This window comes from Falco punctatus (genome assembly GCF_963210335.1).
Source record: "Falco punctatus genome assembly, chromosome: 7".
NCBI lineage: Eukaryota > Metazoa > Chordata > Aves > Falconiformes > Falconidae > Falco > Falco punctatus.
In genome coordinates, this window is record NC_137587.1 from 68,241,804 (window position 1) to 68,266,078 (window position 24,275).

The 24,275-nt window shown below is 42.1% G+C and overlaps 1 protein-coding gene across 3 annotated transcripts in view; it reads left to right on the forward strand.

Annotated features, from left to right (window-relative positions):
- SMAD3 (SMAD family member 3) overlaps positions 1-24,275 on the forward strand; it is a 79,240-nt gene that overhangs the window by 25,208 nt on the left and 29,757 nt on the right. The window contains exon 1 of one of the 3 annotated variants that reach the window (XM_080396977.1): positions 3,738-3,760. The exons of the other annotated variants lie outside the window; for them this stretch is intronic. The gene's annotated coding sequence lies outside the window, so the exon portion shown is untranslated. Of the gene's footprint in view, positions 1-3,737; positions 3,761-24,275 lie in introns of those variants that run through there. 3 annotated transcript variants of the gene reach the window in all.

The window sequence follows — 24,275 nt, forward strand, 5'->3', positions numbered from 1 at the left end:
AGGAGCAGCAAGAAAGCGCAGCATGGACTCAAAGAGGCTCCTGTTATTCAGCGCTCAGGAATGCAGAGGCATGCTCCAGCCGGGGTGTGGGCGGCTGTTTGGTTTGCGGTTCTTGCTAGGGGGTGGGTGATTTTGAAAAGCACTTGCTGAATTCGCATTCGGTTGAATAATGGCTACTTTATATACAAATGATAAATGTTAGTCACAGCGGAGCAAAAGAAGTTTCTTGTGTTGGTCATGGATTTGGCATATCAAAAAAGAGAGAGAGGGGGGAAGGAAAAAAAAGAGAGTAAGCCTAGGGTTTCACTGTTTCAGAAACTGCAAAGTTAAACAGAGCTGCATTTATGTTATGTGACATCTTTAAGCCTTTGGCTCTCTCAGCTTAATGCCAGATATCTAATTTGGAAATATTTATTGTAACTGGCATATCTTTTTAGAAGCCTGTCATCACAGAAAAACTGTCATCAAACTGTCCTTGCTAACTTGTTTCTGTTAAGTGGTATTTTTTTTTTGTCCGCACTGCTTCAAGTCAGATGAATCATTTCTGCTTTCCTATGGCAAGTTGTGGCTGCTACAGAAAAGCTTGTAGGATCTTAACTGGATTTATGTGATGTGTTGATTTTTTTTGTTGGGGTTTGTTGTTTGTTTTTTTTTTTTTTTTTCATTCTAGAATCAAAGATTCTGCAAAATTAGATGCCTGAAGGTATATTCCTGGATTTTTAAAAGTATGTCTGACTGACCACTTTGATACTCATTTATTTTTCCCCAAGTGCTGGAGGCTCACCAACCTCTTGGAGTCACGCTTTGCTGATCTGATTTTTTCAGGTTACTTTAGTGCATTAATATGGAATGAGGATGGAGTTCTACATGAAAAAAGAACAGGTTAGGCATAGAACTTGTTTAAGAATGGAATTTTATTTTCCAGCTGACTTCGTTTTTTCAAACTATTCGCTTATTTGCTATTATTGCTTATTTTGAAAAAGCAAAGCTCAGTGCTCCACATTTGGGTGAGGTTAATCACATTGTCTGGGCTGCTGAGATACTTCCTGGGAAATGACCTTCTGGATCCTGTATTTTTGCACCCGTCTGTATTGGCCCTGTTCTCAGCCAGGCGCCCAGAATTTCCAGCTGTAGTGCCTGTCTTAACTTGGTGTCAGATCCCCAAAAAAAGTACCACACAGTAGATCCTAGGATGTAGAATCCAATAATGAACATTGCCTTTAGGAAAAAATTAGGCTTATAACAAACAACATCATTATAGCAACTCCCAGGAGGGTATGCAATGTTTTAGGTGGGGACAGATGATGTTGATTTGAAGCAGAATGTTGCAAAGCTTTGCTAGCCTGGTTTGTCACTGCTTTGCTCCTGGGGTTAACATGGAGACTTGTTTAAAACTCAGCTTTGCTCTGCTTATTTTAAATTACCCATGTGTCAAGCACTTAGATTCAGACCCAAAAGGAACCAGTTCAAAACACTCTTGATGAAGCCAAACGCTGACTTCTTGCTCTGCTAAACTGCAAAGCCCTTCCTGGGAAGAGTGGATTATAGAAATCCTGGTTCCACTGAAGGAAAAAGGATTTCTTCTATTGACTTCTGTGCAGCAAAGGCCTAATAGAGCAGCTAAAGAAGGTTGCAGGCAAGTTTTTAATTAATGGAGGGGGGAGGAATCCACAAATATTTCCATGCTTTCTGAAAGATGAATAGGGGACTGCGTATCACTTTTAATGTCAATAATGTTAATAATGCAAAGCCACAAAAAGGAAATTAAACTTTAAAAACCATGTTAAAATAACACTGAGGATTTGACTATAGCACGCAGAGGCAAGAAAGTTCAAAGGCAAGACTGAACTTTATCTGACCCTGATGTGCCTAGGCATTGCAACACAGTTTCTCTGTAATATTATCCAATTTTTAGAGTCTTTACCAGAGCAGGAAGAGGAAGGTCAGTGGCACCCTATTGAAACTTGAAGTTGTTCCCTGACTAGTTTGTACAGCACTAAAAAGACTTCAAGATTGCAACTTAATACATCCAAACTATCAAATTACTATATATGTGTCTATTTATATGATACCTGTCATCAAAGTAGAAATCTCCTTAAACGTACTAGATTTCTCTATTTTTGTTTTTCCTAGAGAGGGCATATGAGCAAATGTCTTCCCCCTTGGAATTAATACTCTGTTGTTCATCTAAACCTTTAAAGTTGTAAATCACTTCACTTGATACGTGCTTCTTATTAAAAACTAAACTTTTCTGTTTTATCTCCCTGGCTGATGGTTATTTCTTTTTCCCTTTTTCTTTTCCTCCCCCACGCCACTCTTGTGCTACAGGTATCTTGGGTTTGTTATGCATATGTGTGTGGGGAGCTTTTTTAGTGTTTTTGTGCTAGTTTGGAGTTTGTTACAAGTGTTGGTATTTTTCAGCCTTGCAGTTGAAATACTGTCAAGAAATGTAAGACTGAAGAAACAGGGAAATTCTTGAATTAATTAGTGCTGCCTTTCACACAGGTGTTACAACTGTTTCACTTTTGGCTTCAAGAAGAGTTTTTAATCAGAGGTTGGAGTGTTTGCTTGTGTCTTGGCAACCTACAGAAGAGATGTATGCCAGCTGCCTTCCTCACAACATGCTTGTATAAACTGTTACTGCAAAGGAGAGATTAACTTTATGCCATTACTTCGGTTTTATACTAGTCTAATGAGATGAGGCTGTTTGAAGTAACAATTCCTCGTGGTATTGTGGTATTCACCCTTGAGCTCTGAGCAGAGGTGGTATGTCCCTACCAGAGCCCATTCTCTGTGCCAGCAGCTTCACACTGTGGGGGGTAGATATATCCTTTGTTCTGGCCATCAGCCACAAGCCTCATGTCACTTTCCTTCCTTCCCTACTGTAATGGTTTCCATTCTGTCTACCTCTGGAGCTCTCTGCAATTCTCTGTCACCATTTTTCCATTTCTCCTGGATGCTCATGTCCATCACTTTTTGTCTCTTAGCTAGTTTTGTGCTTCACCAGTGAGTCCATCCCTGATCTCTGTTTTTTATTGCAATGTGGCAGATACTCAGCATGGCATTCTCCCTTGCCCATGGCATGGGCACCCTGTATGTTTCCATTTCCTTCTGCCTCACTGTTTTATACTTTTTATTTTCCGCTTCACTTTGAAGGTACCAGGTATTGGACCCACAGACAGAGTCAACATGTGTAGATATTTTGCTGTAGTGTGGTGGCATGCTGTTAGCTTGCGCTATGATCTACAGATTGTTACAGATCTCCTTTAAGCCATTGGCAAGTTGCCTTCTGCTTTTGGTAGTCTGTCACTTCCAGTGGGTGTTTTCATTTTCACCAGAATTGGTAGGGGGGTTTCTCACTAATACTCTTAAAAGTTGCTGTATTACAGCCAAATGCTTTTTAGAGAAAGGCCGGCAAGTTGTGCACACAGCTTTCTGTACTTGGCTGACCAAAATAAACCAAAAACCAGAGTAGCCCAAAAGATGTAGAGGTGTTTGTGGCCTAGGCTGGAATTTGCAAATGAGTAATACGGTGTGCAACAGTAGTGTGAAGCTGCTCTTACGGACCTCTGTGTCATGGCTGGGTAGTTTAGAGTAACTGAATCTAAGAGGAGGGAAGTCCCCAGAAGATCCCCGCTTTCACTGGGGAAGCCGTGGTGAGAGAAAGCGCAGTACAGAGCCTCGCCGTCTGCCAGCTGGGTGCCTGCCATGGGTGCCTTCGAAGGCTGTGTAAGGGACTCTGCTCAGGTGGGGTGAAAAGGTTGGTGAGTAGAGGTTTTTCCCTAGCTTGTCTGCTTTAACGTCTGTGCAGATCTATGAACTCCTCAGTTTCGGTAATACCATTTGGAGAGGGTTGTCAAACTCCTGTGGTTTTACTGTGTGTGTGGTTCACATGTGTATTTTATTGATACCTCAGAGGGTGAATTTTGCTGTTTTGTCAGTGTAAGGGGGAGGGGGTTTGGGTGAAGTGTGAAGTCTGCAGTGTGGGTACTTGAATTTGGTTTTGTATTTACTTTTTTTGGAGACACTCCAGTGAATCTCTTCTCCTCTGAGTAACACTGGAGGCCTCCTGCACAGACTGAGCAAATGGAATTCCCACAAGAGACACTCCAATTTATTTTTTTTTAAATAACAGCCAATTAATGAAAGACTGCTGCTGTGTATACTCACTCCATACTCATTCAAAATGTATTTGATTATACCAAACCACATAGTATAGATGGAACAAAGACATGAAAGTTTGCAAGGGAAGGGTCATTATTTCATTTTTACAGTGACCTGTGAGAGACCCGGAGAGGGTGAGTGGTAAAGGGCAATCCACAGAATTCACTGTTGAAGCAACATGGGAATGACGTGTAAGCCCTGGACTGTGAGAAGATTTTTTAATAGATTTTTTTAAAGTTGTACTAAGCAAATATATACACAGGCATGACTGGCCCGACCCAAAACCCATGTGCATTTCACAAACTCTTCCTGAGCTTTGGATTAAGTCCTAAGTCTCTGAAGAGGAACAAGGGAGTTGCTTATTAGGATTGTGTCTGGCTTTCCTGGGCTCTGCCTAATAAAGCAGGGGTGACTGTTCTATAAAGAAGATTGCAAGGAGGGCATGCATGATAGCAAGGTGGATGGCACCATTCCTTCCCCCTTCTACACAAGCACGCTTTTAGAAGTTTTTAGGCAAGAGGACTGTAACAAGTAGGGAAGCTATTAGAAATGTCTATTTTAGAATAGCATGTGTGTAGTAAATGCTACTCTTTACTGTTGTAAATTATTGTGAAGAATTTCCTGTCTTGCCACTGTGAGATATAAGATAAAGTTTATTATTTCTTGTTGCAGTTACTTTCTGCAAAGAACATTTACACACATACGTAATATGGAAACGGTATTGCACATTAGGCACAACAGAGAGCTGGTAGACTTGCACTTCTGTTCTTGTAATAACTTGAGATCTGTTGGTGTCCCTTTGCCTCAGTGTCCTTTCTTTGAAATGGAGCAGATAATTCTTTTGGGCACTGAGACAAGTATTTGAAAGTGTATGAGACGCTTGGATGCTAAGGTAATGGGGACCATATGATTGCATAATTACACATAAAACGCAATTATCTCTTTCAGGTTATTGTAAACACTTTGTTGTGTAATGATGTAATGAATGAAAACTTAAAGCTTTTGAAAACCGTGTAGAATTTCAGTGTTGTGAGCAATGTTTCTACTTCAAGATAGAGTATGGTGTAAAGGCTGAATCGCAGCATCCTTTTATTAATGAGTAAAGATAATCTTTGCAGCCCACAGGTTTTGCCCCAGTGCTGCAAGGGAAGGCAGATGCTGTGGTGGCAGGCAAGCAACAAAGTGTGACTCTTTGTAACCCTTGCCCGCTACGTGACCACAACCAGGAAGGGAAATCAAGTTGCCTACCAGTGCTGTCATGCGTGAAATGCAGCTGATGTAGCACTCAAATACCCTTTCTGGGGACTTTTGAGCTCTGCAGGGCAGTAGGCACAGTCATCTTCTCCGGTTACCCTTTCTCATAGCTTTGCTTTTTTTAGGGTAAGAGAAGACTTAGCCATTTGCAGGCCTAACTTCTTATTCAGCAGTAGTTCTGCTTGAACTGGATTTCTGGGATGATAAGGACTCTTTCAAGTTGCCTCGTATATCTCCCCTCTCCTTTCCTCCCTCCTTTTGGGGAATAACAAAATGAATCCCTGCCTCAGTTAGACAAGGGAGTGGGTGGACTTCATAGTTCATAGAGAAAGCTGATGTAAAACCTAAACTGGTTCCTGAAGTGGCTAGGTTAGGCTTGTTCAGGTGCAGAATATCTCCTGATCCCATACAGAGTCCTAATGGGTCAGTATGTGCCAGAAGGGATGCTAGCAGTCGGAAAAGCATTAGATATCTCTTGCAGGTTGCACGAGGACAATGAAGCACAATTTTCAACTTGAACTTCTAAATTACTTTTTTTAAAAAAAGACTCTGACCCCAATTGTCAGGAGAAATGGAATCAAAACTTGACTTGCCAAGAGTCATGAGCAGATTAAGAGGAGGAAAAGAGCAGTAAGTAAACATGCTAATTGAGTAAGGTATTTTTAAGGCAAATAAACATAGCCAATGAGTTATATTTTTGAATCTTTAATATTTTTAAGATTTTATTGGTGAAACATTTGGTGTCTCAATGACTTCACTCGGATAATTTTGGTCAATTATTTTGTATAACTCTGTCTCATGGGAGGGTGCCCTTTTACAGCACAGAGGATCTTTTATCAGTATGTATCCTGATTTGCCACTAAATTTTCTGAGAGTTTCAACAGAGGCATTTGCAGCAAAGATGTTTTGACTGTATATCTGCTAGTGAAGATCTGGCATTTCAGATGGCTTTTTGTCTTGCACAAATATATAGAACCACATTGTGACAGCAAAAGGCAGTGGAAGGAAGATGGTAGAACTTGAAAAGGAGGACCCCGCTGAACTTGAGCATTTTGCAGCCCCTTCTGGACTGTGTTCTTCCTCAAGTTGACAGTGACTGATGGAGACATGAAATGTCTCTGCCAGCTGGTTACCACTAAGACCATATGCAGCCATACTCAGTGCTGGACTGGTGAAGAAACCGGGGTGAGTTCTCACTCCTTGCAGAGCCAGAGGCTCCAGCAGAAGCCTTGTTCTTGATCCCTTTTCCCTCTGTCAGAAAGGTGAATGAGAGAATAATTCCTAGGGGGCAGCTGACAGAAGAGAAGAGGCTCTTGCTCAGCAACCTGGGAGGGAGAACTTGGATATTTGGTGTCAATTGCATTGCTATTAGCTCTAGGTCCCTACTGAAAAGGAGATTAATGGAAGCAAGGATGTTCCCTACAAAGCTGGTGCTTTGTTATTACTCTTGCAATCAAGTCTGCCTTAAGAATTGAACTAAAGTTGGAGATTTCACAAAAAGGTTAAGTTTTACTGTGCAGTATAGTGCCTTAGTAATATTCTCCAAGGTAACTAAACAGTCTGATAGTATAATTTTATATCAGTTATAAATGTTAAATAATTTATAATGGTAAAAAAAGCCATCTCTTACTGATACCGCTGCATCAACAGTAGGGCTTTGGTAAAAAAACCCTATATTACAAGAATCACACTTCATTTCACATTGCTGTGCCAATGAAGATTTCAGGCCTGGGTTGGTGAAAACAGAAGATAAAGGAGCTGAGGTTTCCCCTTCTGAGTTTTCATCTAAGAGTTAGAGCTGTGCAAAACCAGGCTGGAGCAAAACAGAACTGCACAACGATGAGATGTTCTACCACACGCAGGCCTGAAATGTGTCTCTGTTCATGTGCCTTGTCAGCAGAAATACCTTGCTGGGGGAAAAGGAGAATCACGGAGTTCTGTATGGGATTACTGCCAATTTGAAATACAGCCTTGTGCTTGCTCGCCTACAGTGTATAATGCAAAGCCCATGTGTTGGTTAGAGCTGTAGTTAGATCATGGTTAAGAGTGAAAGGACTTGATCGCATAAATGGGAACAAAACATGGGTAACAATTGGTGGTAGGAAGAACAAGGAGAATAAAAAATGTCTTCCTAAATTGTTTTAATCGGTAGCATTCCACATGAAGGAGGGCTTGTTCTTTGGGAATGTAGTCCCACAAGGAGTGGTGAATACATGCTGCCCACAAGTTTGATGAGGTCAAACCATCGTTTTTTAGCAAGGCTTATTATTTCTTTGTTGTTTTCGGGCCTTAGGGGGTGGGGGTGGGGTTTTTTGGCAATGTAGGTTGCTTTTACTTTGTGATCTTTGGAATGACCTTTGAGCATCATTACTGGGAAGTGTGCATTTTCAATCAGTGAAGAACATACGCTTTGATATGTGCCACCTCTTGGTACCAGTGATACTGGCCTTCATTTATCATCCTTCATACTCAGTCATTAAGATTTTAATGTCTGGTAATCTATCATGAAATGCCATTAAAAAAGCAATTCATAATGTAAATTAAACAAACAGTGGTGGTTATTTAATAGTGTGCTATCTTTCTGCATAGTGTGTGGAAGCTGTTCCCGTGAAAAATGTTAGGCATTACCTGCAAAAGTAAAGACAAGTATTAAAGAGAACCTATGGACTGAAAACAGGGAGTGGAGTCCAGTGGGACCCAGCTGCCTCCTGCATTTGCAGACTGATCCTTTCACACTTAAGTCAGTGCCAAGGTAGCTTTCCCTGTGCCTAATATGTGACTATCGCTGGTAGCTGTACCTTCTCTGGTTAGTCTCTCTCAAGTTAATGGAGCTATTTGTGGATACACTGTTGTAAAGTCAGAATCCAGCCTGTGAATTTTAATTCCGCGTTTTGTTTTTAAGTGAGTGAAAATTGGTTATGACCCCACAGTTGCATTGTTAATTTCACAGAAGCCTAAAGAATAAAGAAGAAGTTCTATATAATGCCGACATAGATTCTCTGTAGCATGCCCATCAGTGCTTTTGGATTTGTGCTGCAGTTGTTCATACCACAGTAGATGGGTATGTGCCTCAGCAAACAAGCTTTTCATTAAGTAGACCATGTGGAGGGCCCTGGGTCAGCGGGAGTGTCTGTTCGCTGCAGAAATAAAAGAGTATGAAGTTTTAAGGTATCCCCTGAAGTGGCACAGCCAGATGGAGGCTGGTTTCCCATTAGGCACTCTGGTTGCTGTGCCAAGAAGGCTGTATGTTCTGCTGCCTGGGTTTTCTGAAGCCCACACCTTCTCCGTTACTGAGGCACCTACGTAAAGCTGCCAGTCAACACCTGTAATACAGGCCTGTGCAGTTGGTGCCAATTGTTTTTTACTGGCTTTAAAAGTACCTCACTAAACATGGCTTAGAGGTTTTGTTTTGAACGATTAATTGTTCTAAAAATGTTGAGGTCCAAGCTATAACTAACACAAGTGAGGAGGGTGCCAAGCAGTGGTTCAGTGAGGAAATTCAGTGCCCCTGCAGCCTGTGTACAGAGACAACGCCAGCAGCAAGGTAGCTGAGCCCTCCTTCCCATCAGGCAGCCAAGCCAATGTCCTTGCTGGGCAGCTTGCTTTCAAGGTACCTCTGATTTGATCATCTCTATAACTTCTGTCTTCACTAGAACCTGCTTCCCCAGCGCTGATAGATGGGCTCATTCCTTCTTGCTCCTTTTTGCCGGCACAGTGCTTTATCTCACCACCTTTAAAAAGAGCCTATTGTGCCTCTCGCCTTCCTGTCTCTGTTTCTTTGTGCCTTTTTCCGTTTCTAGATTTCATATTAGAGGGCTCGTTGGTTCATTTCAGGGAACTGCATACTCCACTGGGGTTTAGTTTCTTATTCTGGGGACAAATTGTGACATGCAGCCATTTTTTCTCAAGCCGCTGCCACCAATGGCACAGGAAAGGTGCAGCCTCCCTCCCTGCAACGCTTCTGGGTTGTCCAGTGCCACTGCACATTTGCGCTCTCCTGGTTGCCCATACAGTTCTGCAGTATCAGTCTCACCTGTTACTGGCCTGTGTTGAAAAACAGGAGCATACTGGAGATGGGAATCTGTGTCTGGACAACGGAGTATTTGGGGTTTTAACTTTGCTTCTGCCATATCATGTCCCTCTTGGCCTAATTAATCTACTGAGAAGTGAAAATTGTCATATCTGCTTCTTGAGAAATGTTTCATTTGTTGTAAGTGGAGGCTTCCAGGTCTGATCAGAACCTCTTACCTTTTGTGCTTTTGATAGAAGCCAGAACACTGATGCAATGGGAATTTTTTTCAGTATAGCAGTGAACACAGAGATTTGTTTTATGAAGCCTGATTATTGCTATGTTCTGGAAGGTGGATTCTGGACAACCATACTGCTAAGGTAAACACACTGCTGAAGGAAATCAGCTTGTGGTTAATTAGCAGCACAGAGAATGAGTATGTATCAGTGTTCAGATGTTTGAATTGGAAGTTCTTTGTGTGACTTTACAGGCTTGGATGCACTAGCGTTTTTTCAAATGCTGAAGAGCCACCGAAAATGTATTTTTAAAAGCTTCTTTGAAGGCAGCTTTCTGTATTAGGCTGATTGAACTGAGGGCTGGTGATGTCATTTCCCTCAAACTTGCTGCAAAACTCTCCTATAAAAGCATAATGTTAGGAAAACCACAGCAAAATGAGAGAAGTAAAGGCATGTGCCCGAGGAATAATGCCATGGTAACAGCACCAGGCTTGCACCACCAACTGGAAAGAGCCCAGGCGGCATTTCACTAAGGAGGTGGCTGACAATCTCCCTTCCTTCTTGGAGCCTGTTTGTGCAGTGCTGACACTTTTCAGGAAGGGTGTCTTGAGATTCTTGTGATCCTCCAAGAAGAAAACAGCCTTGTTGTAAAACAGCCTTTAAAAACAGAATGTTCCATCTAGAGCAAGTTGGCAGCACCATTGTGTGCTTTCTTTGAAATGTCTACTAACTTAAAGTAAGGCGCTTCTGGTTTGCCTTGTCTGTGAGCTCCTTTCGTATATTTTCTTTCATGGCTTCCCTTGGTGGTTTTTTCAGGTGTGTGTTCTCCTCAAGTAGGACTTGAAGCAATGCAGGGAAGCTTAATGCCATTGCTCATATGCATTAAGACCTGCCAGGAATGCCATTCTTGAGCATTAGTGCATATGGAAAGTCCTGGCATTTTTACTGTGAAAGGAACCGTATGTATAGAGTAACTCCGACTCTGTGTGTGTGTGGGAGAGTTACCAAGTGTAAAAAATATATGTTGCTAAATTTGCCCACATGTCTTGTAAACATTCTGTGTAAAATGTAAGTCAAAGTGGTTTAATGTTGCAACAAATAACAAGTAGAATAAAATAATCTTAAAGAAGAAATGTAATGAATGTATGTAGCAGTCTCCATTCCTATGTTCCCTCCCCAAAATATCCAGCAGACTGTTTCTAGAATGATATGGTAGAAATAACCTTGTGCATTTCCTGCAGTCTGCCATGCTGAATTTTGGGCAGGGTATGCACTGAGATTTCACTAGTGATGCCGAAGTACAAATCCAGATGGGTTTGGGAAGCTGCGGCCCAGGACTGCTTAAATAGATGTACAATCAAATTAAATCTGTTGAAGCATGAGGATAAGTGGCCTGATGGGAGTTTGTTGAGCACCCAGCAACTTCCACAGAGCACAAGCCTCATTTTCTCTTACCATAGGCTTTTTGTAATGATTTCCACTACCAAGGCAGGAAATCGTACTCACCCAGCAGCAGTGTTTCATATACACTCTTGCACTTGCTGGCCCAGCTGTGGAGGAAACATGAAGAAGCTGTAGGCCTCCGAGCAGTGCTGCAATCCTCACGTGGCTGCAGCAGACTGCCGAGCGCTTTCCAGAGCTGCTCCGGCCTCTTTCAGCTGCCCACATGCTCGGGTGCATCCCTTGTACTTGGGAGAGCACTGGCATAGGGCTGGCTTTCCTTCCTCGGGAAATGTCAGGCGGAGGAATTGTTAGTTATACCTTCCTAAGCTTGCTTTGCATCTTCTGTTGGCTGAGCTGTCTAAAAGCACAGGATGGTGCTGAGCATCTCGTCTGCTTTGTGTGGTGGCTGCACATGGTGCTGGGTGGTACAAAACCAAGTGAGCTCTTGCTGACTTAAGATTGTTGGATTTGGCCCCAAAAGAATGTGCCTTTTGGATGAAGGAAAAAACGGGAGAACTACTGGCTAAGAAATCCTTTGTAGAGCACAGTAGACTGGAGTGATGTTAACCTTGTATCACATGTAGATGAGTTACAGAACTGTATAAGAGGAACAGAACTGGTCCTTCACATAGGCTGGTGTAACTTCATCATTTATTTTTAGGGGAAAGACTTTTGAAGTTGCCTTTTCCATTCAGTGAAGTTTGGCTTCAAGTTTTTTCAACTGTTCCAAGAAAGAAAACGAAATGTTGACTTTAAGCACCTCGGTTAAATACTCCCAAGCTGTGAAAGTGCATATTTCGTAGGGGAAAGTTCTGGTTTTAATGCAGTAGTTTGCATTTATAGGAAAGATAAACCTAGTCTGAAGTAACATTCCTCTAAGCCTTTTTTGGTAGAATTTGATCAGTGGTTTAAGCAACTGTAACTGATTCCAGGAACACTTCAAAGCAGGCACTTCTCATTGGCCTTGTGCAAAATCACCTTCTGAGACTGAGGCTCTGGAAATGCATTTATTCACAGAATATGTCTTGCGTTAGTCCTCAGCTGGCCAACAAAATTATCTAAGGCATGTCTGAGGCAGCTGCTAAAAAGAAAGTTAAAAGGCATTACTGTTCTAGTGAAGATGATGCAATACACCGGTGCTATTATCAGTCTCACAGTAAAATTAAATACATTCAAATGAACTTGTTCTGAAGGGATTTGATTAATATAGAGCTGTAAAGAAAAGCTGGTTTGAATTAAGGCCCATCCTTAATTTATTGTGCATGAAAGCTTAGGTAAAAGGCAAGTGCCTTTACCTGTCCCCGTTGTTTATCCCAGGTTTGCATGCGATGAAAATGAAGTGACACATGATATTCCATGTTGGTTTTCCTCATCTCACAGGCAAGGCCTACAGTTGTTGAATCTTTACAGCAGGAAGCAAAATGCTGAGTATGTTGGCTTTTATTCAGATAGGAGTTTAGAACAGAGTGGGGGTTGAATATTCTCTTTAAATAAGCATTCATAGTTGTTGCCTTGAGGTACATTAGACAGTATTGCCTGCTGGGGTTGAAATAATAGGTGCTCGCAAAAGTAATTATTGAAGGCCTTTAGTTTTATTTTTTTATAACACTTCATTATCTAAGAATACAGCAGTGTTTTAAGATTTCAAAGTCTCTTTCATCCTGAGCGAAGCATCTAAGTTCTTCCTCAATCCATCTCCTTTCTGCAGGGCCCTCTAAGTATATGCTTAGATTTAAGCAGTTAAATTAACAGAGCTGATGCACAAAGCCTACCAAGTGCTTAAACGTAACATCGGTGGGGCGTTTCTGGAGTGCCAACTTGGGTAATGAGAAATTGTTCGCTGGGGACCACACTTAGAGCTTTCTAAACACATCAGCAGGTGAGAATGTCAGAGACGCAGACGGGAAGCAGGTGGTTGGTTTGCTCTACACCTGCTCATGAGAAATGGCACACTGTCTTGCAAATTTCTGGCTTCATAGCCCTCTGGAGAACGTGTCATGGCTGTCAGAAAACAATTAAGAAGCCATTATGAGGGAATGCTTTTGCCAATCAAGCACCTGACACAGCCACCGGATGCACCTTAGTTGATGAGTCAGGAATGCACCACCCACAGCCTTGGTCACAAAAAGGCTTCCCCTGCTGCTGGTATGCACCCTGGCCCTTCTCCAGCCCTTCCTTGTCTTTGACTTTTTTTTTTTTTTAACATCTGAAGGATTTGGCTCAAGAAAATCCAGTGCCACCATTTTGCATGGTTTCCATATTATTGCTATATATTTGTTGAGAAAGAAATGCCTTAAAACTGTATCATTATTCATGCATCAACTGTGTTATTTGCAGTGCTGCTGAGTCTCAGGTGCTGGTCCTGCCCACACAGCCACATGCAGGGCTCCTGCTCCTCCCACCCGTGGCAAAGTTAAAAAGGTTTCGTATAAGCAAATGTGTGCTGTGTGGTATGCAGGCACACCACTCAGCCCTCAGCGGCTTCTGGGGGCAAGTCATTTGTAAGTTATGTTTTTGTCTTCTTTACAGCGTGCATCCAGGAGCATTACAGGGTCTTAGTGCCTCTTGTAGTGGTTCATGTTGCTTTTTTTATTGCACCAGAGCTACTAAGTAGTAGCTGGCTGAGCAGCCAGAGCTTTTATAGCAGTGAAATTCTTCTGTGTGGGAGTGTGTGGCCCTTGTTGAAGTTTCAAAAGCAGAGACAACCTTATCTCCCTTAAAAATGGGAGTAATAATAAAAAACAGATTTAAAAAAATCCCTAAGAGAGTCATGATAATTTATTAAGGGTGATCTGCAGAGGAAAGCAAAAAGGGTTGGTGCTCTATGCTTTACTGATATACATGTTTCCCCACAGCCTCCTCTTCCTGATGCCACTCTGTGATTTTCAGAAAAAAAAGTATTTTTCAGTTTTGTGCATGCCTCTTGCCCTCTTTTCTTCCTCTGCATGTAAAAAGAAAAAAATGCTTCCCAGATTTGCCCACCTGGACTTTTAGCACGCAGTTTTTGAAAGTAAAATCTGATTAATTGCTGGAAGAAGAATGTGGTGGTGATATTTTTAATTTTTTTCCCCGTGGAGGCCATTCACACTTTTGGTAGATAATATCTGCTTCTGTGATAACTGCTCCTTCCTGTTTGTCCATTTCATTTACCTGTTGTATCCTGTTGTAAATGGAAATCACATTCTCTTTGGGTCAGGGACTTTCTCTTTTGTGCTGGTTGTGTATAAGCCTTGATATTTGATTGAGGTTTAGTGGGGATTAGTGGTTACTACCATAAAACAATTAGTATCCTCAAAAGTCAGTGAACTAGAGGTCCGGAATGGAATTTACTGAATTCATTGCATGTGCAAATGAGCCCACACCATTCAGCTGGAGGGCTCTGCTCATTTGCTTCCTGGAAGGTAACTAAACTTCCAGATTTTGGGAACCTGTGTTTGTTTGCCTTTCTAAATATCCTTTTATATCTTAAACTTTGCTTTACATAGCTCTGGGAACATTGGTGGTTCTGAGAAAAGATTAGGCTCTCTGAATGGTCACGTATATTGTTATACCCAAGGATCGTTTATGGCTTTTGTATGCATGACTGCATTGAATGCTTTTAAAGTTTGATATCCATTCTTGTTGTATCAAAACTCTGGAGTGTTTCCAGTGTCCTTGTGTACTTCCACAAGAGAGACCTATCACATGTATTTTATAGAAAAGCATTGAGACCAGTGCGGGTGGGTGGGTGTAATTTTGGTAAGAATAAAAGACGTAAAAGGAGTCTGAAGGTTTTGAGAACTTGGGACTAAATCACCTAAATCTAGCTAAACTGCATCCACTAGAACAAGAAATGAATCTTACTTTACTCTGGTGGAGAACTGTGCCCCCAGTGCTTCACTTTTTTTCAGTCTGGTACGGCTTTTACCATTCTCTCATGTATGCTAAACAGAGTACTTGCCCCTTCAAGCCCAGAATTTGCAAATGGGAACAAGAAATGCAGGATATAATGTCTTCTAGTTTAGCCGGGGCACTTCTGTTTTTTCTTTGATTTCTGTGTAGAGAAAGGAGATGGCAACAGTCCTTCAGTTGCAGGGAAGAGGAGTGTTCTTAGAAGACTGAAAAACCACTACCAACTGCAGGGAACCACGCTACAGTGAGTCAGCACATCTCAAGGCTGGTTTTCCTGCTGCGGGCAGGTGCTGTCCTTGTCAGAAAATGGATGGTAACACCATCTCCTCTTTCCATACCTCCTCCCTGTGCCCTCAGCAGGCGTGTGCTGCTGCTGCCGGTGCCGGAGGCTGAGGCAGCCCAGCCATGCTCCCACCAGGTTTCTTGTTCTTCCAATATAGAACAAGATATCTGGGACAAGGAGTGTCACAGCTCTGGGATGAAGGCTGCTGCAGTTTATTACAAACTACTGTCCTACTTTTTGTATGGGTGGCCTGATTTGTACAATAGTGCCAATTCGCATTGTGGTGTTTACAGAGTAAAGACAGGATGTGCGCCGGCCTGTCTCAATGCATTATCTGCTCGTGTTGTATTTTTAGGCTCTTGCTTCCATGACAAAATATTCAGTGACAGTATATTTGCCTACAAGCCTTTGAAGGTCTGTTTTTGCCTCATGTAGGCGTTCCCATTGTTTGGGATTCACCAGCATTTAAGCAGCAATGCTGTTTTACATGTCATCTCCATAATGTTTTTAGAAACAAACTTTGTGTTGCTTTCAATAAAGCCACGGGTCCTGCCTTAAAAAGGTTGAGTTTGTGGCAAGCTGGCTGCTGATCAGTTCTTCATGCCAAACAAATTGTGGCGAGTGTTATGAAAGCAATGGGATGTGTGTGGTGCTGTTAATTATGATAAACATAACGGCCTGTGGAGTAGCTGTACTCAGGGGCCGCTCCTCAAGCTGGTGTTACAAGTAAGCCCAAATTCATAGGAGGGCCAAGAACTACGCAGTGATCCTCAGATCATTCAGTAAAACAGGAGCAAAAATTACTGTTGCTGGTATTGGAGCTGAAATGTGAGAACGCAGTGCTTGGAGAAGGAGGAGGACATATACTTCGGGTGTGAAGAGTTGGGTCAGAACTGTGGAACTTTCCACCAGCAGAGAGAGCGCTAGATCCCCAAGCTCAGCACATTCAAAACCTGAATGCAAAACTCATCTTTTCCTTGAGTTTGTTTGTTTGGTCTTTTCACAAGCTCACAATGGATAAAAATAAATGTGAAGAACTAACCCAGTTAAGCTTTTTCTTGCCATGGAGAGGAGAGACAGAACAATAAACACTTTGTTTCTCTTTTGCAGTATCTGGTCAGTGTTCAGATACAACAGAGGTAAAGAGGTCATGTAAACACAGATAATTTGGAGCTGCCTTATGGGTCTGGGTGGGAGACTGAAATTTTGATGGGGACAGAACCAGGATAAAGCATGTGGGCATGATGACTTGGATGATTGAAGAAGACAAATCATGTCTTTTGGGCTCATCTATGAATCAATTACCGTTTTTTCCTTATTAATAATTTAGCTGCCAAGAATGTGCTTATTGCTTTGGGGGCGTGGGGGCGGGAAATACAGACTGTCCCTGTACTGAGTAGCTGGCAGTCTAAAAGACACAAGACAGTACTCTCAGGAGTATCCAGAGAAAACTGTAACTGTGGTCTATATTAATAACTTTAATATTTTTGTACCATCTCCTCCCTGTAAACCTTTTTGTCCGCTTGCATCATGTTGATAGGGTGTGGCACACTTGGTTTAACTGGCCTTTCCAAAGAAATGAGATGGTGAAGGATCATCCTTCCATCTCGTCAGGACTGGAAGGTTTTTCTCTGCCCCAGTGTAATGCTGAAAGCTGCACGAGGCAGGGAAAGGGGCAGGGAAGGAGAAGCCAAGGGGAAGCATGTGGTTGATGTCCAGTCTAGGCAAGGAATTTGGGAGGAGGTGGGAGAAGCTGCAGTTGGGATGAGCTCTCAAATGTGACATAAAGAGGGCTGAAGTGCTCTGAGGACTGTAGGCTGTTTGAACTTAATACCTTGTAGAAGATACCAGACCGATTAAGAAGGAAGTGTGACTGATAGGTCGGAATGATAATTTTAGCAGCTGGGTTTTTTGATGGGTTAGAGGAACAAGATATTTATTTGATGTGCCAGAGATTAGTTGGGATGGCATAAGGACAGGCATGTTGTTTTGGTTGCTAAAAGGAAAAAGGAGTAGATTTTATTTTGCGTTGGGGGTTTGTTTTTTCTTAAATTTTGTGCGGGAAAATGTATTGAGGTACAAGTAGTGAACAAAACAGAAAATGGCTGGGAAGGCTGCTAGAGGTGGTGTGGAGCAGTGGTTCCAGATGGTGAGTAGATTTCTAGAACAAAGTTTAATACTGTTTTTATGCAGTAGGTCTGTGCCAGGATGGGGGTGAGATCTGGGTTTTCTGCCTCCACTGGCAGGCAGTGTCCTTGCCATTACACCAGCAGTGCTTAGCCATCACAGCAGCAGTGCATCAAAGGTAAGGCATGGCACAAAGCCTAAGTTAATAAACTCAGCGGGATGTTGGGAGGCAGTGAGGCATGGAGTGCTGCCAGTGCCTGCCCTTAGCAAAAGGCAAGAACCTCTGTGACACAGCCCACTGCCCTCATTTCCGTGCCGTACTTTTGAGCCCTGGTGGTTTAGGATTAATTCTGATCTGTGGCACACTGGGCACTGCAGTGTCCTCTCCCTGGAAGCAGCTAGGAGTGATTTCAGAAAGTTTGTCTGGGTGAACGATGTTGTCTGCAGACTCGGAGGTTTGGGAATGGGATAAGAAAAATGGAGATGAGTTGGACTTGCTAGTGTTTAATGTCTGGTTGAGAGAGGGAGTTGGATCCTGTTACATACAAAGTAGACAGTTGGTGCAGACTCTTAGTAAATAGACTTAGTGCTGTGAGGAGGAGGTGTGATTGGTCATTGCCTGTGCGTATTTTAGAGCAATCAAATTTGTTTCATGGAGATGTTTTTTGAGGATGGAGTGGGTGTGTGGACCAAAGGCTTAGTCACGAGGGGAGGGGAAAGAAAACTGTCTTGACTTGTGAAATCAAATATTTGTGACTTACCCTATTGTTTCCCTATCTTTGTGTGGCTTATGCCCATATTCACATGCTGTAGGAGTGAGCACTGCTGCTAGATTTGCGTGTGGCTTGTATTCCTTTCCACAGCATTCAGGTATTCAGAGAGGATTGCTGACTCTTTTGCACCCTTGATAGTATGCTCTCTCTCACTCTCACTCATGCTTGGACAGCCCAGTAAATATTTAGGGAAGGTGTAGGTAGTGAGACATCTCCCAATCAACAAAACCTGGAGGGTGCTTAAAAATGTGTGGATGATTCACTGGAAGGCCCTCTGTTCTGAGTCACTGCTGACCCAGGGACCTAGCAAGTGCTTTGGGCTGCTAAAGAGGAGACATAAAAAGAAGGTCATAATTGACTGTTACCTCTATATGCCTCATTGTGGTGTTTTAGAGAAGCTGGGTGGTGTTCCTGGGTCTCCTGTCTGCATTTCATCTTGAGTAGTTACTATGGTTTGCTTCTAAAGTTCCCTCAAGCTTTGATTTGGAATGAGTGGTGGTGGTCTTCATGTTGGCCATGAAAGTGCTGTAGTGTTGCTGTGAGCTGTTAAGTAACGTTTTAGTGTTACTCTTGTCTTGGCTATACCACAAGATGGACAGATCTATTTGTACACTTCTGTGGTTTTGAAAACACTTCAGGATTTGAAGAACTGAAAAAAGTTTTGTCTTCTGTGGATTCCCTTTTCAGGTCACAGCAGAGCGATGCTGGTCTACTGCTGCAGCCCAGGAGGGATCTCTCCTGTGGCTTTAAAGAGCTTCCAGTCTTTATCTAGTGTTATTGCTCAGGCCAGTACTCATGAAGTTGCCAGATGGCAAGGTGATATGATGCCTGGGAAAGGGAGGCCTGTGTGGTTACGGGATGGGAGCAAAGAGGAGGAGAGCTGTGCTCCCAAACAGCATTCTTTGCCTCTTTTGTGAGTGCCAAAACCACACACAACAGTACAGCCAAACTCCTGTGTGGCTGGCATTAAAGGCACTCGCCAAGAGGGGCCAGAGAGAAAATAAGGAAGAAAAACATCCCTTGTTTCTGGAATTCTGCTGATCATTTTCCATAATTTAGCTGATAATGACTGGCAGTGTCACTGTCACCCTGGACCAGCTGCCAAAGACGACACGAGGTGCTTATTCCCCCTGTGCTACCCTGCCCTACCAACATTTGACAGAAAACGATGTGAAGTTGGCTCGAAAATCAAAAACAGCTTTAAAATATACTCTGGCTTTTTCAAGTACAAACTAATATTTATATGTGACTCTGCTTCCCTCCTTGTTCCCCTCTCCTTGGCAAGCTCTAGATCTGCTTCTAGTTTAACCTTAATGTTTAAGCATCTATCCAGTGAGGTTCCCAGGACATGAATATTAAATATTTTTTTTAGTTCAGGGAGATGACAACAGGAAAACTACTTGAAATTGTGCTGTCTTACTTAAATGTGAGTTTTGATGCAGTTGGTATTTTCAGCTATTCGTTATGGACGCCTCATGGAAAACTTTTGAAAAACATCTCATTTGGGAACAGTTCTGTCTCCTGTGGTGGTTGAAGGGTGACCTGTTTTCGTGTTGTTTTTTTCTGGACCATTCTTTAATTACTTCTTGCCTCAAGTTTTTATTATTGCTGAAATTTACATGAAAATATGGTATTTGTTTATGTTGATTTCAGCTACTTGCCTTTTCCTGGTCCTTTTTGTGTCATACCAGCTGGATTTCCATACAAGCAATAGTAATGATAAGACCTTTACAGGAAAGGTACTGTGCACGCACATGCTTGAGATCCTGTTTGGATGATAAGAATGACTTAGTGTGGTACTGATACGTGCTTTATAGAGCTGTTATTCATGCCGCTGGGTTGCTCTCCCACACATCCTGCATTAGTCAGAGTTAAGCATTGAAATTATACATCCTTGCTCCCAGCCGTATCACCAGTGCAGAGCTGGTGTAGTTTACAGCAGGGGAGAGTGAAGGAGAGAGGGAAAACATCTGTGCTTGTGTTGGTGCTGCTTTCCTTCAGATAGATAGCGAGTGCTGCACATCTTGATGAGAAAATGGTGCGTCCTGATTCAGGGAGCTATAACATGTTAAAGTCTGGTGAGCAAGGGAATTCCTCGTGCCTTGCAGCGTCGGGAAAATACTGTTCTCCCCTCCTGTTCTCGAAGTTTTTCAGTGTGGTTTATTTATTTATTTCTTAACATAAACTGTAATTTAGGAAAGCAGAATTGGGCTTCCATGAAGAAGGTAATTATCTTGGCCAGAGGGGATGGCTGAGGGAGTGACTTTCTCTTGCTGCATGGCATGTCTGCTGTGCTGTTAGGCTTCTAGTGGCAGCCTGAAAGAAAACCCTTTCAACTGATCTGTAGATTTACTAAAAGAAAGGAAGCTTTCAGGTAGGCCACATACATAGCTTCCCTTTTTGCTGCTAAGAGTTTTTCGTGGGGAAAAAAAAACATTTCAGCTGAAGCATTTTCCACCTCTCTGGTATAAGAAACCCTCTTCTCTTATTGTATAGAAACAGTCCCTCAAAATAAAACTAACCAACCGAAAACCTATAACACCACCTCCTCTCATCCCTCCCTTCCTCAGATGTGTTGTAAAACCTGATTATGAGACAGAGAAGTTTACAAAGGTGTTATTCCAAACACGCACGAACTCTTGCAGAGTCTTGAGTCTCTGGTTTCACTAGTAATTACAGACATAAGAGACTGTAAAATATTAACTTCTGTGGGCTTTTAATGAGGCATTTAATCTTAAATCTGCAGCATTCCCCTAAGACATCACACTCTTTTAGGTTTACTTTTTAATCTGGATTTCTCCTGCATTGCTGGTGACTCATAATTAAGGAAGTCAGAGTTGTAAAATTAACACAGCCTTCTTCCACTACCCTTTTCACCTCTCTCACACACCTTCTGTTAACTCCTTGTGGAAACTTCAAGGCTTGTTTTGGTAGCGGAGGTAGTTCTTTGTCATCGGGACCAAGGAGGAAAGTCTGTGAGAATCTGCTCTGTGATGAAATACGCAGTCTGCACATGGGAAATGATTCATGCAGAACTGATTCATTAACAACTCGCAGGATGCCAGAGTGGGTCGGAGGCTGGGAAAGCTCGATTGGAAAAGAGAGGTGGTTAATTGTTTGAGAGAATGGGAGAGACTGAAGGCTAAGGAACACAGACTAAAGTTTTTGTAAGCAAGCTGCATTTCATTTCACGTTGATCACCCTTAATGAAGAACAGGTCCTCATCACAGAGCCATCTGAGCACATGTGTAGCTCTGCTGCTGAACGGATCCCAAAGGACGTCCCTGCGGAGGGGCTTGGGGTGGGGGTGGATGTTGGACGGAAGTGTGAGCGTCTGTGGGACCGGGTCCCCTGGTTTGTGGTATGCTGTTAATTAGTACTGGTTGTGCAAATAATTATATATCTGAATTGCTGTTAAACCAGCTTGAAAAGCAATATAATGTAGAGCCAGTGGAATTAATGAAAGACTTTAAAGGCCTACGTAATTCAAGGAAAGTATCGATCTGTGTCTTAAGTAGCAGAGTTGCTTTCAAAAATAGGAGATGGGCACTCTGGAAAATTTCACTCTGGATTTTGTTATCCGTGCGTGGGAGGTACAAACACAGATGTCAAATCTTGAAATAGCTGCTTTTCAAATTACAGGAAAAGCAGCAACTTTTTCACTATATAATAAAGAAAATAACAACAAGGAACCTTGAGTAGCCTCAAACTATTCCAAACAAGATAATTGGAGGCTGTAACACAGTGTATTTTTAGTTATATCTGCTATACAGTAAACATGTTCTTTGCCCAGGACCACCAAAAATGTTTCCATAAGAAATGTTGGCTTTGCCCCAACTTGATAAAATGCACAAACATTTCTCTGAGAAGTCAGTTCCGACTCCTGGTATTTATATGAAGTTTCTGTTGAAGGTGCTGGGAATTGTATATATTATGAAGGAGAGTCCAAGGTCTTAAAACTGTCATTTTTCAACACTCACTATGATAATCACTTTTGCTTTTGTTAGCAGACATATATTTGGGGCAGTAGTTCTTGGTGTGAGACTTCTGTCTAAACATTGAGCAGTACGTTAGTTTTTTTCTCTTTCAGCAATTAAGAAGCATATTCTTTTCTTGGTTCTTTTGCTCTGATTTTATTTGGACTGTATCAACAGCTGATGCTAATTTGCAAAGCTCTCCTGACTTCAGTGAAAATAGGAAGATTTTTTTTTCCCTACAGTATCAAGAAGATGCATGTTGAAGCTAGATATTAAATGTAAATCAGCATAAGTACCATGGAAGCTAACAGAATAACTGAGAAAAGAGCTTTCTTTTCTCTTTCGTGTGGGTTTTTTTTTTGGTTGTTGTTGTGGTGGTGGTGGTTTTTGATTGCTAACAGGACCATGTGCTCCAGTTATTCAGTCTTTCTTGAAATGCCTTTGTTTTGAATGCACTCTGTATTATGAAAGATTATCTGAATCTCTTCGGCATTTCCATCCATCCATTTTCTCCTTATGAAACTCTTCTGAACATACAAATACACAGACCCATCAGTATGCCTGGAATCTCCTCGGAGAGAGGAAGTTGCTGGTTTGGTTGGATGGAAGTGTGTTGGGTTTTGGATTTCATGATTGGAGTTAAACACAGGATTCTGGGAAGAAATGACGAGCTCATATGATAAATGACTTTTCAGAAAGGCACGCTCCTTTTGAGAGGCTGATTTTCTTATTGTGTCTGTTTCCTCCACCCCCAGTCCCCTTAAGGATCAAGCACAAATAAATTTAGATGAGTCTGACACAGATTTGGACAAATAAACTTCGCTGAAATAAATGAAAGGACTAGAACTGCTTAGAAAAACTGGATTTCAAATTTAGAGGGGTTATGAAAATCAATCAAAAAGTCACATTTGCTCCACAAAAGGTAACTGGGAAAGGGCTTGGATGCAATACCTTCAGATTCCACTTACATCTCTTATTTGCTACCAATTGCTATTCATGGTAGACTAGTAGTAGTGAATTACCACATTGCTACAAAAATACAGCTTGCCCTATCTGCCTCTTGCAGTAGTAACAAGGATAGTTGGGGGGTGGGTTACCATTTTTTGTTTTTTTAAAAAATTTTTGCTGACAGCTGTGAGCTTCTGAAGGGTAGAGGGGTACCACTGGAGACATTTTAACTGCGTAATTTCTGCTGCAGCTACTAGTAACGGTGTGTCTTCGGGATTGTGCCTTGCTGGGTAATTCATTGCTTTCCTTTGAAATGTCAGTAAAAGAGTGCCTTTTCTGAGAACTGCCATCTGCCTTGCAGGTCCAAGTGCAGTTGGACAAGTGTAGATGGCAGAAATATTGGGATGTATATTAGGAAGTTTAGCAATGGGTTTATGATTAAGCCTTAGTTAAACATTAGGATATATTATGTCCATTCTAGGGTAGGAGGGTGAAGGACATGCATGGCTGGGCCTCTGAAGTACCTAGCTGCTGTGCCACTGGGCTATCAGAAAGAGGAGGAGGTGAGAGGGATGCAGGGGTGGATAATTACAAAATGGCCAAAAATAAAGGAAAGAGAGCTGGATTTGATAGCCAGTAGCCAATATTCTGTAGCTGTGGCATGAGCAGGAGTGGTGTAAATAACAGAGATTAGTAAAAAGTGCGGAGGAAAAAGTAGTTAGATTGTGATGCTACATGACAAAACAAGATCTATCTGTAGCTTTAAAGAAATCTAAATTAAACTAAGGTGTTATTTGCATGCCAGCAGGGAGTAGAAGTGGACGCAGCTCGGAGAAGAGAGCTGTGGGGTACAGGACAAGCAGAAGGCAGCTTTAGAGAAGCAACAATGGACAGACAGTTTATGGTAAACCAATAAAATGTACTTATGTCTGAATCTGAAATTAGACTCTGAAAAATATGGTCTCAAGGCACCTGCTAAAGAGCTTAGCATTACTGGAATCTTAATAAATGACTCATGCTGTCATAATCTGATCCTGACATCAACTCTCTGTGCTGTATTTCTTCAGCTTTTGAGTGGGGGAAGGGGAAGTCTGCAAACCTTAGTAAAGACCAAGAGATGTAAATAGGTAGTTAGAAGCCCACACAAGAGATATTGGTAATTTCTGTATT